We start from the raw sequence: 13,890 nt of genomic DNA, 5'->3' as shown, positions 1-13,890 counted from the left end.
AGGTGCTTCCCATTCTGCCATTCTAGGTGACCGTGTGCAGTGTTTAAAGTTCAAGACAGGGAAATGCTGCAAACTTCAAGGCATGATAGCTTTGGTTGTGAATGCAAATATCAATCCCGTTAATTCTTCATTAGATCTACATGATATATTTAGAATTAGACTTTTTTCCTTAACCCCAGTCTGGGTTGTCTTTGTGTTCCTGTGACGTAGCACAGGGTTGGGGTCAAAGTTAGGGACAATCTCTATTTGCCGTATGAATGAACAAATTAGTAGCCTTCAGCTGATGTCACCTCCAGGAGCCAGGAAAGCAGGGCAGGGGACCAGCCAGGAACAGCTCTGTGCCCACGTGCGGTCCATTCTCTTTGCAGTTTCCTTGTTACTACTGTGGGGCCCCAGGAAAAGCAGCTTGGCTCCTGGCTCTAAAAAAGTTTGTTTAGAAACTGCAGAGCATGGAACGTCACATCTGGACTGAACAGCCCTACGAGAGCAGCAAGTTCAAACCAAATGGCTACTTTTCCCCTGGGCGTGAAGCACAGACTACCCTTAAAAACTAACTCTCTAATGAACAAATAACCCAAGGGTTTTCTTAATAGGCTCTGTTCTTATGCAGATTAATTCATGTATGCACTATACATCCACATAATTGTAGAACATCTCTTGTTATCTTTATTAAATAAGAACGGGTACTGTAAGGTAGGAATGAACTGATCTTCCTTCCCAGATTTCACCTTAATTTCAAAGTACATGCATTCACCTAATTTGTAGAAAAACCTTTTATTTTGTAGAAAATCTGGATGGTGTGTTTAGTACATGCAGTGTGTGTAGTGTGTGATATTTTTTGTGTGTATAGTGTGTTTAGCACGTGTAGTGTATAGGTGATGTGAAGTGTGTATGCTATGTGTGTATGTGGTGTATGTCTATGTGGTGTACATATGAGTATGTGATGTGTTTGGTGTGAATATATGTGGTGTGTGTTTGTGGTGTATGTAGCATGTGTGCGATATGTATATGTGGTGCATGTGTGTGTATCTGGGGATATATATGTGGTGTATGTACGTTGTGTGTGTGAATATATGGTGTGTGTGTGTGTGTGGTGTATGCATATAGCATGTGTGTCTGGGGATGTATATGTAGCGTGTATGTGCGGTGTGTGTGTGTAGGGTGTGCATGTGCTCTGTGTTTGTGGGCATGTGTGTTTGGTGTGTATGCAGTGTGTGTGCGTGTGTCCAGGGTGTGTGCCCACACGGTTGCATCACCAGGTCTTGGTGGAAACCCAACCCTGAGATCTTATTCTCACCCCCCGCACCACGGCACAGCCTGGCTTGGCTCATGCTCTGGCAGGGTTGGGAGGGACGCCGCGGTATCTCAGGTGCTTGGAGCCAACAGGCGGGTGAAGTGAGGCCCTAGGAAGCGCCCTGACACCCCAGCGGCCCAGGAGAAGCTGCTCCTGGCCAGGAGGTAGGTACATGGAGAGGAGACACCTGGGCAGGGAGCGCACACCCGGCAGACGGTGGGAACGGGTGGAAAGACTAACCTTCACCTTCAGGAAAGTGGGCCTCATCCATACTGGACCCTCCACAACGCCCAGAGCTTCCACTTCTGCATTTGGTTTTGTCTTGAAGCCTTTACCTTCACAATTTTACATGGAAAAATTGATTTATTTAAAAGACTCTTTGTTCAATATTTCTTCAAAACCCATGAGTCTATTTTTCTTAAATGTATCAATGTATTTAGCTGTTTTAGGAACAATTAAGATTAAGAAGAGATCAATATAAATGAAATATAGGAAATTGTTGCTTCTCAGTTTTTGGTGAAGAAAAATGCACACACATAGAAACAGGCCCACGGGGACCAGTACTACAGAGGTCAGTGTTCAAAACCCAGTCCAGCAACAAAACCGTGCTGGCTGATGGTTTACTGTGCTGCGGGTACTGGTGAGATTTAAGATCTCAGAAACTGGCTGTGTCCCTTTCTCCCTGGGCCAAGGGCTAATGTGATTTGTAATCCAGGGACAATGGCCAGAGTGGTCAGCTTGTGTCCCCACAAGATTGGGGGTGGTACAAGTGGCTGGAGTTTTGCTCACCATGGGAGAGGGGTTACCAGGAAGCCGTGGCCCTCCCCAGGAGTTTCCTGTAACTGGAAACCTCCCAGTGCTCCCCAACCCCCAGCCTGGCTCCTCAGACAAGCTCATCAGCCAGAGGAGATGGCCCTGCTGCCTCATTGATCAGAGCAGGACGGCTGCTGCCAGCGGACTGCTGATCAATAGGTATTGAGCTTGCTATTGCTCTCAGTGCAGCTGGGTTAGTAATGTCCATGTGGAACAGTGGGCTGGCGTACACCCTCCTGTTCAGGGACCAGGCGTGGATGGTGAGCAGGCAGCTTGGACCAGAACTGGACTTGGCCTGTCTGGTGAGGTGCCTTAGAGGCAGCCACATGGAGGGGGGGACTGCCAGATCCAACAACGGGCTTGCTCTCCTCTCTCTCAGGACACTGCTTGTGGTTTTCTGCCCAGACCTGTGGATCTTATGTCTTCTGGTACAGATGCCTCAATGGGCCAAACTCTGTTTTTTGTTTTTGTTTTTTTTTAATATAGTCTGCTCTTTATTTATTTATTTTTTTTAAAATTGAGATTAGATTCACTTTAACTGATACAAGGAAACATAAAATTTGTACCTGTGCCTGGGGCACCATGTGATGTTTTGATACAGATCTACACTGTACCGTTCACAAGGTATTAAACATTTCTATCTCCTTAAACATGTATCGCTTCTCTATGGTACAAATACTCAAAATATTTTTTTTTCCCACCTTTCTGAAATGTGCAGGGCATTGCAACAGTGCCAGGCCTCCTGCTCCTGTGGGTACCTGCTGACATAGTGGGAGCCCTCCCCGCCCCACTCTCCCATTCTTCTCTCAAGTTCTATGAGAGCAGCCTTTCTGGACTCTAGACTCTTCCTAGAATATAAAGCATTGTTGGCGAGAGGGAAGAGGGAAGGGACGGCGGAGGGAGGGAGGAAAGAGGACAGGAAGACAGTCTCTAAGTTGTTTTGTAAGTTGTGTGACCTGGGGAAAGGCTGACAGGGCTGGGCCAACGTGGCTATTCAATCAAACCCTGTCCAGGAAAACAGTCGTGGTGCAACTGTGCGCGTTCTCTGGCAAGGACAGGATCCAAGCTGCAGAATCAGAGGAAACAGGCAGGTCCTGCGATCCGCCGCCTTGTGCAGAGCGCGCCTGGGGTTCCAGTTACTCCCCCCGTAACTGTGCAGTGTGGAGGCGGAGGAGACTTTGAACTCATGCTCCTGGGCTAGGGCTGCATTTCCACTGCAGGGTCTTGCCCCAGAGAGCCCCCTTGGTATTCTAAACTCGTCCAAACAGGATGAAGAGTTCAGCCTTGCAGATCCTCAATAGTGTTTCAGGTCCTTGTATGGAAGGTCCGTTTTCAAGAACACACTTCTCAGGTGTGTGGTTTGTAAATGATAAAAACCTGAAGATTTGGGAGCATTTAGTCATATTATAGGAAAGGGGGCGGATGGATCTGGACACGTAAACAGGCAGGGTTAGCCACCTGCCTTCTAACACTCATTTTTCCCAAATGTGACATGAAAGATAACTACATAATTTATCAGCTGTTAAAATTTTCAAATGACAACCTCATTCATTTTTAACTGGGAGGTTTCTGTCTATATTTGGACTCTGACTCTTTACTCCAAGTCCTGGTTGGGCATTGCGAAGTCATCAGAATAAAAGGCAGGCGCTTTTCCCTGTGCTGCGCCCCTCCAGTGAGGAGCAGCCCTGGGGCGACATTTGTGCTGCCCTGGGGACTCACTGTGGCCTCTACTCCTCCCTGAGGGCCAGAGGCCAGCGAGCCCTCTTCTGCTCCAGATTCCTGTGAAACAGCCCTTCTCTTATTAATGTTTTAACACAGGAATAAATAAAAAAAAAATCACGTTTCATATCAGATGTTAACTCTCTGATGAATGCTTTTAGAACCACCTTATTTTAGTTCATGAAAAATGGAATGTAAGCATCTGGATGTTTTAAGCTTTTCATGAATTTGCTCAGTTACGACCGAGCTCCCTGCCTCCTCAAGCCTGTGACTCTGTCTGGGGATGCCACCCCAGAGGCTCGCGACAGCAGGAGGAGCAGGGTCACAGAAGCATCCCCACCATGGTTTCGATCATTTTCATGCTCAGTGTGAGGACAGGGAAATAATACCAATCCCACAACCCAGAATCAATGCCTCAGTTTATGGGGCATTGTTCCATGTGTGTGAGGAGGTATCTGGGGGAGGAGAACAGCCACCAAAGTGTGGGCCCATTCCCTTCTCTCCCCCTGGCCAGTGACCTAAATGAGCAATTCATCTTCCTCTGTCTCTTTTACATCAGAATGCAGGTGATAATCCTGTCCCTATAGGGATGCTTTGTGCTCACAGATAAAAAGGCCTTCAATTTTTAAAGTTATAGTAACCATACATATTTTTTTTTTATTTAAAAATTGTACCCTGGAAGTAGGATAAGCTGTTTTAAATCACAAATATTCTGAAAACTCCTCATAGGAATAAAACCCTAATCTACTGCAGAAGATTGTCATTTATTTTTTCTCCTTTGTAGGAAGAATATTCATTATACATAAGTCTGATCATTTTCCAAAGTTAGTATTCGCAACACGGTCATTATTGAATTTTTAAGCATGCGTGAATTTCACAGATAACTGGTACTGCTTTATAGCTTTTGAATAAGGTTATAATTCTGAGGTTGTGATTTGGGGTCGTTTTTCTTTTATTTCTTCCAATAAAGGAGCCTTCATGTCTACAGGGAGCTATCATCTTGACTAATCTGCAATGCCAATTTTCTGCTTTTTACTTCAGCAAGAGCCACATGAAATGAGGTACAGACCCAGTGAAACACAGTCAAGAGTGGAAAGAGGTAAACTGTGAGCATTAAAAAATATTATTCTTGTTTTCTTTGGATTTCTTCACTGTGCTGAGTGTTTGTTTCTCACTGTCCTCTGCTGTCTTGTCTTTCAATTCTAAACAGAGATGAGGATTTGAAATCAGAAACAAAGAGAACTTGGAATATAAGGAAAACAGTAGGGAGTCTGTGACTGGAGAAGTCAGGTAAGCTCTCCTGGTTTATTTTGAGGGCTCAAATGGCTACCTTTTATTTTTGTTATTGTGATGTGAACACAAGGTACTGGTACTGATCCAGATCAACAAGAAGACAGAAGGGCCAAGCGGCCTCCGCAGGCGCTGAGTGTCCCTGGGACTCACCATTTCTGGAGGCAGCCAGGCGAGTCCTCTGCCTAGAACTGCAGTCGGAGAGGCAGAGGCTCTACACTGAGGAGACTAGGTGTTCTAGGAATCCAGTTCTACAAGCCACTCCGAATTCCATGCAGCCCGTACTGTATCTCTCTCTTCCTTTGCCTAAAGAGTTTGAAAGAGACTTATCTAGCCAGGTGTGGAGACACACTCCTGTAATTCCAGCCACTCGGTAGGCTGGGGCAGAATGAGCACAGGTTTGAGGCCAGCCTCCGCAACTAGAAACTTAGTGAGAACTTGTCTCAAAACAAAAGAAAAAGGTCTGGTGACGTTGCTCAGAGGTAAAACACCCCTGGGTTCAATTCCCAGTTTAAAAAAAAATAAAAATGTGTAGCCAAGGTATTTGTCATGACAGAAATTGGAAAGAAATTGCCATCAAAGAAATTGGAGCAATTTAGCAATCTACAGCAAATGACTCTTCCAGCCTCAACCTGGATGTCGTGGTCAAGGTTGTCTCTGGCCTGATTCAGGCTTGAGGGCGGGATTTAGCTGAATTTGTAAGTCAGCAGACAGACACCCCTGAAGGGAGTTTAGCAAATGAGCTTGTTCTCAAAATAAGCAGGTTCTCAAAACGAAGTGGCCATGGGTCATACCAAGAGCATGGTCCAGGTCGGGTGCTTCTGGGTCAGCAGTAATGGACCTGTGGGAGGACAGAAGTGATTTCTCAGAGACCGGTCATTAAGGGAAGCTCTGAGAGCTGCCCTTTGCACCAAGACCTGGCAACTCAGTATCAGGAAAGGAGGACAAATTTGAGGAAATGTCCCGGGAAACTGAACAAAAAGACGAAGAGATTGATATGGAAAAGTTAACAAAATTAGGGTCTCAGCCCACACACCGTCCAGTACTAGGGCTCTCGGAGAAATCAGAGGAAAAGGAGAGACGTATCCCAAGACCACTTCTTAGAAACACGAGCCTCCTGTTTTAAAATCGAAAGGAAAATCCTCCACTGAGCCCCACTGTCACAACATTTCAGACACCAGACAGGGGCCCTAAAAGTTTGCTGTGAGGGAAGAAGGAGCCACTCCACTGCCTTTGAATTCAGAGCACCCTGGGTTCTGTGCCACGGCACAGTAGGTTGGGGAGGATGGTAATGCCTCCACGTGCTCAGAAATTGTAGTCTTCGATTTTTATTCCACAGCCAGAGAAAGCATCTGTTGACTGTGTGGAGAGAGTAAGGACGTTTTCAGGCACACAAAGTGTCAACGATTTACTGCTATGGCTTAAACTCTCCACGATAAAGTATGCAGACTAAAAAAAAAGGATCACAGGGATCCTGAGATTAGAGGATCTCATGACAGAAGGGCAGGCGTGAAGGGGATTCTAGGCGTACTCGGGTGGTCCCTGCAGCAGCCCATCCAGGTGCGGGGGGCAGGGAAACACCAGAGCATCGGGTGGTTTGAACAACTTTAGAGGAGTTCCCCGTGCTTAGGGAGGCTGGGAGAGGAGGCCACGGGGAGAGAGTTGGCAGCCAAACCCGTGGAGACAGGGTTGGAGTCCAGGGCCAGCAAGTCTCCCTGAAGCCGCTGCACTCCATCTGGGGTCCACTCTCAGCTGGCCGCCACACTGGCACCATAATCCCACCGTGGGGTCTTAATGTGTTCACATCACAAAGGAACCTCTTGGGAGTGGCCACCTCCCTCCTGCCCCCTGACAGGCCCTCCAGGAGCAGACCTGGCTCGCCCTCCTCGGGGTTCCTCTGCAGGCAGAGTGGCTCCGTGGTTCCCAGTGCTGCAGGCTGGCCCCGGAATCGAGTCAAGTAGCCCTGGGACACACTGTGAGGATGAGATCCCAACTGCAGTGGCTCTGTGGCTTTCAATCTGTTATTTATTCAGTTATGAATTCACTTTATTTTCCCTTAGAATTCAGAGGAAAGTCTGTAGTTTGGACAGAAGTCTGAAGAAGGAGAGGTGGGAAGGAAGGTAGGGGTCCTGGCACTGGCATAGGAACCTGGCACCACCAAGGATCCAACCACCAAGAAATCGAGGGGAAATAAACAAAAATAAGAAAAATCTGAAGAATCCTGTTGATGAGTAATAGACCTCCAGAACATTTTGGTTGTTAGGGAAGCACAGCCATAACACAGCACTGTTAAAGAGATAAAACCCACTAATTCCTCCAATTCTGTCATCTGTCATTGAAGAAAATTAGTGAACTGAAAAAAAAAATCACCATTTTCACCAAACTGAATGTTCTTTTCCTATTTTTGCTGAATACTTAGTGGGTGTCTTTCATTTTATTTTGTTTTGTATCATGTCATTTAAAATCCTTTTCCAATGTCTGTTGGTGCTGCACAATATCCAATATCCATTTAACCCAGACCCTGCCTGATATAGTGTGAAGGTAATCAGTCCTTACCACAGCCCTCATAATGTGAGGTGATATCACTGTTCAGAGATTCTTCTTTTTCTTTTATTATTTTTTTTAAATATATATTTCTTGGGGTGGGGCTATAGCTTAGTGGTAGAGATCCAGCCTAGCATGTGTGAGGCACTGTGTTGGGTCCTCAGCACCACATAAAAACAAGTAAATAAAATAAAGGTATGACTCCATCTGCAACTAAAAGAAATATATATTTTTTAAAATATAGTTTTTTAGTTTTAGGTGGACACAACTACTTTATTTATTTATTTATTTATTGGTGGTGCTGAGGACCAACACGGCACATGTGTGCTAAGCAAGCTCTCTGTCACCACCTTTCTGAGTAGATTTGGAAAGGTGGAATCCTTAGGTCAATTGCCTCCAGAAAAATGTACCCAGGGCCACTGTAAGTGCACTAGGAAGGTGTTTATTTCTATCTCATGCCAGTTATTATTGTGTGAGTTGAAAACTCTGCTTATGTCATATAATAACATTAAATATTATTTAAATTTATAGTTTTTTATTGGGAGTGATATGAAATAGGTTATTTGGTTACTTCTATTTTTGCTATCATGAGTTATCTGTAAATGTGTTTATTCATTAATAATGAATGTTTTCAAAGAAGCATCTTTACTTATTTTGACTATCTCATCTTTCACATTTGTTCCAATTAGTCTTCCCTAATTTGATGGTTTGCTAATCCCAGTCTTTATATTTTTGTGCCCAAAGTGAACTTTTGATTTCCCTTACTCTGCCTCAAAAACCTTCTGTTTTTCTGTTTTCTGCAGCTCACGGCTGGAGTCAGAAACTCCAGTATCATTTTTGACTTCATCTTTCTTTGTCTCCATCTCTAAGCATCAGGAAGGCAGGTTGCCACAGTAATGCCTCAAGTCTCCCTCTATCACCATCCATCTCTCTCACCTGGGGTGCAGCAGCCTCCTACTGGGTTTGTTTGGAATGCTACCTGTAGGACAGCATGCATGCACCTCTTCTTCCTGAGGCCTGGCTTCTACGCTTTTGTAGTTCTTAGTAGAAACGCCATCTGCAGTGGGTTGAATGATAGCCCTCTGGACATGCAAATGGGACCTTAACTGGAAGAAGGGTCTCTGCAGACATAAATGAGTTAAGGACCTCAAGATGAGATGTCCTTGGTTATCAAGGTGGGCTCTAAAACCAGCAGACATCTCTTTAGGGTAACAGAAGAAGGACACCTGCAGACAGAGGCAGGAGATGGAATGTCAAGAGCTGCAAGAGGCAGGGCTGGACTGGCCCCAGCGTGTTGGCAGGAGCTCAGTCCTGTGGGACTGAGCTTGATTTCTCACTTGTGCTCTTCATAACTGCAGGAGAGTAAAGTTCATGCTAACTTGTTACTACAGCCTGGGAAACTGACACCCCTTCTTCTCAGGGTGCACTCAGGGATCCTCCTGTCCCAAGGCAGACCTTTCCAGGCAGTTGCTATTGCTGAATCCTCTTGGTTCCTTGATAGAATGCGCAATGCTTTCTAACTGCATTTATAAAACTTCCATCTCGGGTTTATTTATAAGCAGAAGAGCGGGCACCATGCTAGATTATGTTTTAATACACACTGTGCATCACAGGCATTGTGATCACATATTTTGGGAAGGAAATAATAGGACAGAGAAAGAAACGACATGGATGAGATGAAGGTGAAAGGGCAGGGACCATCCAGTGGCCTCTCTCTCCAGTGCATTCCTGTCCTCTGATTAAAACGTGGGCTGTGATTTCCAGGTGGTCAACTCTCATGGGGCACATTCCTTGTCTAACCCGAAGTGGTAAGCCAGCTATCCCACTAACGAAGTTGTTTTCTTCTCTCTTTTTCTTCGTTGTGTTTTTGTTGCAGGCGTAATAACTAGCACATTCTACCATGATTGAACCCTACCATGATAGTTCACTGAGTGGACTATGGAAGTCCACCCTCCTTCAGACTTCTCCCATAGCATGCACATTGAGTTCTGTGTGTCTGTGCACACACCTATGAACACAGATTTCACCATGTGGATTATAATGATCCCACTCCCACTGAACACTCTTTCCTTCTCTAAACTTCCTTTGTACCTCACAATGTGAACACGCCCTTCCACGCCTGCATGAGCTTGGTGGGTGGTGATGTGATGCATTTTTCTGGGTTTCAGTATATTTCCCCACTGTCCTATGGATGGACACTGACTGCTTGTTTTTATGCCAAATGTGGAATGAATGTCACACATAGCACTTCAACTTTTTAGGAATGTTCTCATAAGAAGAATCCTAGAAGTAAAATCAGTGGATAGATTTAAATGTAATTCTTTTGATGATTCCTAACAATTAGCACTCAATAAATGGTATAGCAACTTACACTCTCACCGAAAGTGCACACTAGGGCCTCTTCCCTACATTCTTAGTGTTTTAAAAACGAGGGGTCTGCAGTGAGAAGTAATATTTAATAATGGTTTTCATTCATTTTTACTTGACTCCAATTATGTCAAGCTTCTGTTTTAGTCAGCTCTTTCACTGCTGTGACCAAAAGACCTGGCAAGAACGATTTTAAGGAGGAAAAACTTATTTGGGGGCTCACAAGCTCAGAGGCGTCAGTCCCTAGATGACCTAATCCATTGGCTGGGGCCTGAGGTGAGACAGAGCTTCAGGGCAGAAGCGTGTGGTGGGGGAAAGCAGCTCAGAACTTGGCAGAGTTCAAGGAGCAGACAGCCTCCCCTCATCAGGGACAAAGCATACACCCCAAAGGCACATCCCCCTTGACCCACCTCCTTCAGTCACACCCCACCCACCCACGGTGAGCACGGGCTAGTCCCTGTCATCATCAGAGGATGAATGCCCGGACGGGTTTAGAGCTCTAACCTGATGGTGTCACCTCTAAACTTTCTTTAGAGCACCAGGAAGGCAGGTTGCCACAGTAAGGCCTCAAGTCTCCCTCTGTCACCATCCATCTCTCTCATCTGTGTTCTGCAGCTCACGGCTGGAGTCAGGAACTCCTTTCTTCCATTGTCTTATACAGGAGCTTCTGGGGGACACCGCACACCTACACCGTAACAGCTTATTTTTATGTGCTGATTGGCCATAAAAGTTCTTCTTTGTGTATTTCCTGTTCATTTGTCTCGCTCACTTTTCTGTTAGCTTGTGAATACTTTCTTTTGTTTTGTAGGCACTATTTATATATTTTTGACATAAATCCTTGCATACTTTTCTTCTTTATAAGGTGTGGCTGACAGAGAGCTCTTTATCTGTCGCAGGACATATCCATTTATTATCTCACACAACACAGGGACAACTCGTGTGTACGTGTTGACTCTCTAGGGAACATTAACTGTATGTTCATAAATAAGTATTTTTGTTTCCATTCTTATTTAACTTTCACCAGCATCAGGGTCCTGTGTGTGCCGTGGACAAGGAGCCTGGTGACAGTGACATGTGACTGAACTCTGCCCGTCTTGTGACCTACCTGTGAAAGCCCAGGACACCTGAACACAGGTCGAACGGGACTGAGCCAGTTACACTGAACCACAAGGGGGAGGTGTCTCACCTTAACTGTGAGCAGTGAGATTTAATCTCCCGACCCTAATGGAGTGGCAAATTAAAGACAAAGCACCCCCACTGGCTGCCAGCCCCGGTTAACATTTACGGTTTTTCTCTCCTCCACCTGAGTCCCAAGCACTGATTCAATGAAATAATTTTAACATACCAAGATGTCTGCAAGACATTGTTTGAAATGTGAACCACATCATCTGTTGCCTCATCAGTGTGACACCTGCCAAGCTGAAGGACATAGAAGGTAGACAGGACAGGGTATGTTTGTGGACATGTCTATTTAATACCTTTTAAGCTGTCATTCAGTTCTTATCTTCTCCAGATACCTGGACAAAGGCAAAGAAACATGTTCCACTGAGTTAAATGCAGAATTATTAATCAGCCCTTGCAAACAGCAGACTAGGGGGCCCTTTGTTGGCCAGATTCTCAGAAGTGCTGAAATGAAGGACTGTGGTTCTTTGAGGTACTGATGCTGAGTCATTTCGACCTCACATTCGCTCTTCATTATCTTTGAGCCAAGACAGCTTGCCTTGAGGGGCAAGGCAGCTCCATCCTAGGAGGGTCCCCAAAGTGCTGACCCATCTGGGTAACCAGAAGAAGGCCCAGTCTGGTGGCTCCTTGGTACTGAGCCTGTTTAGGTGCACACAGTTAGTGTGTTAATGGTAACTGCCTTCATGAGGTGCCCATCAGAAGTGACCTCTCTAATCTGTCCTAAACTGCATAACCATCTGAGTGTGTGGCCAGAGCTGTGAAGGCCGAACACTGCAGCCCAGGCAAAGGGTGACTGTGGCTAGGTCTCAGGTGGCAGGGACCCTGGAGGTGGTGAGCACCATGAGCTCTAATGTCCTCGGGTACAAGGTACATGTGTCCCTTCAGAGGCCTTCAAGAGCAGAAAAGCCACAGCAGCCCAGTCTCCTCAGTGCCGGGTGACGCCGGGAGACCCACCCAGACTCTGGAGCAAAAGCCGCAATAAATCAAAGCTTATACTCCAACCCATGCTTTAAAGACGTGTTCCTCCCGGGCAGGGGCGGCGGGGGGGGGGCTGCAGCTTGATCCAGGGATGCTTTCCGAAGGTCTCCTAACTTGGACTGCTATTGGATTTACTTCTCAGATGCCTGAGGCTTGCGGGCACAGGCACCTCTGTGGACAGTGTCCTGGGGGCATCGTGGTCCAGGGCAGATCGATGATCTGATGAAGCCCTGTTGTTCAGCATTCCCAGTCGCCAGGATTCTGCATGTCCGTTTGTTTCCCACACCCACCTTTGAGGCAAAACTGTCCTCCTGACTCTTAGTGAAAACACAGCAAATAATCACTCTGGGGGGGATGAGAGGTGGAAGGAGTAACTCACTTCTCATGTGTCACTGCAGATGCGGGAAATGCATTAAGCGTTTTTAGTGGAGTGGACACTGTGGCGGTCCTGACAGTCTGGTGACGATTTGTTTGTGTTGGAGTAACCAGCAAGTCGGCTGTTTGTCTTTGAGTAATCGCTCCTGTCAGCTTGTTAAACATTAAAAACAAATGCACCAGAGAAAAGCCATACCTCTTTTTCAAATACGGAGTCACTTTTCGGGCTCTTTTCAACACATGTGGTCCTTGGTGGTCCTCAGGTCACGGGATACTGAATGAGGCCCTTGCTGGGGCCATGAAGACGCCTCCCCCAGGCAGGGCGGGGAGAGAGGGATTGAACTTCTGACCTGTGAGCCAGGTACAGCCCTGGGCTTGGTCTCCCGGCACTCATATTTCTGGTCACTGATGTTATAGCCCAGAAAACAATTTTCTTCCTGTGGTGCTTTGGTTACTCTGGTCATAAAAGTCCCCAGAGGTCACAGGGCTGGAGAGCCACTATGGAACTGCCACCACAGCTGGGTCAGATAATTAACTCCCCGAAACCTGGGAGCTGCTGGGCTCTTGTCAGAAACCCTTGCAGCTGAGCTCACCGTCCGTCATTCTCCTGTCTCCACCTTTCCTTCCTCGTCTCTTTTTGAATGCTTTTCCCATTAATTCTGCTCTGCCTTCCCTTCCCCGCTGAGCCTGAGCCTGTCTGCACATCTGCCTGATGGATTGTTCGTACATTCTGATCTTAATGGACATCTGGACGTGCCTTTCCATGTCGCATCTAAGGCTTTCCAGAGGTCAATGTCAAATTTTATAAAGGACTTGTTCATTCTGAACCAGTGAAATCTACTAATTGCATTTTAGGTAATCCCCAGTGTTTTTGAAACTAAGGCATATTTTTAGAAATGATTTTGAAAATGTTTCGCCTCCCTAAAGCTATCCTACAGAGGTCAGAACAGGTCTTAAGGGCATTTGCTCAGAAAACTTAACGATCCTCTGTGGGGTGAATGCTCTTCTTTACACTTGAGTTCACTGAAGTCAGTAAGGTGTGGCCACTACCCGGGATGTGTGACCTGGCCTCCATGGAGCTCACCCTCAGGAGGGCAGGGGACCAGCAGCGAAGGTCGGCACAGGAGCAGTCTACCCTGCCAACCGGGGAGCCTGGTTTGTGTGGCCTGTTTGCCTCCTACCTAGAGAGGGGCACTGGTGAGCAGAGCCCTGCCTCTGAGCCAAGAGGACACTTGAGTACGCTTTGCTCTGGGCTGGAGGATGTCAAGCGTGTCAACTGTGCACGCCCCGGGGGACAGGCCGGCTGAGCCCACCTCCAGAAACCTAGT

This window comes from Marmota monax, unplaced genomic scaffold (genome assembly GCF_021218885.2).
Source record: "Marmota monax isolate L192 unplaced genomic scaffold, Marmota_monax_Labrador192_F-V1.1 WCK01_AAM20220418_F8-fsc00010, whole genome shotgun sequence".
NCBI classification, from domain to species: Eukaryota; Metazoa; Chordata; class Mammalia; order Rodentia; family Sciuridae; genus Marmota; species Marmota monax.
This window is presented reverse-complemented; position numbering follows the sequence as displayed.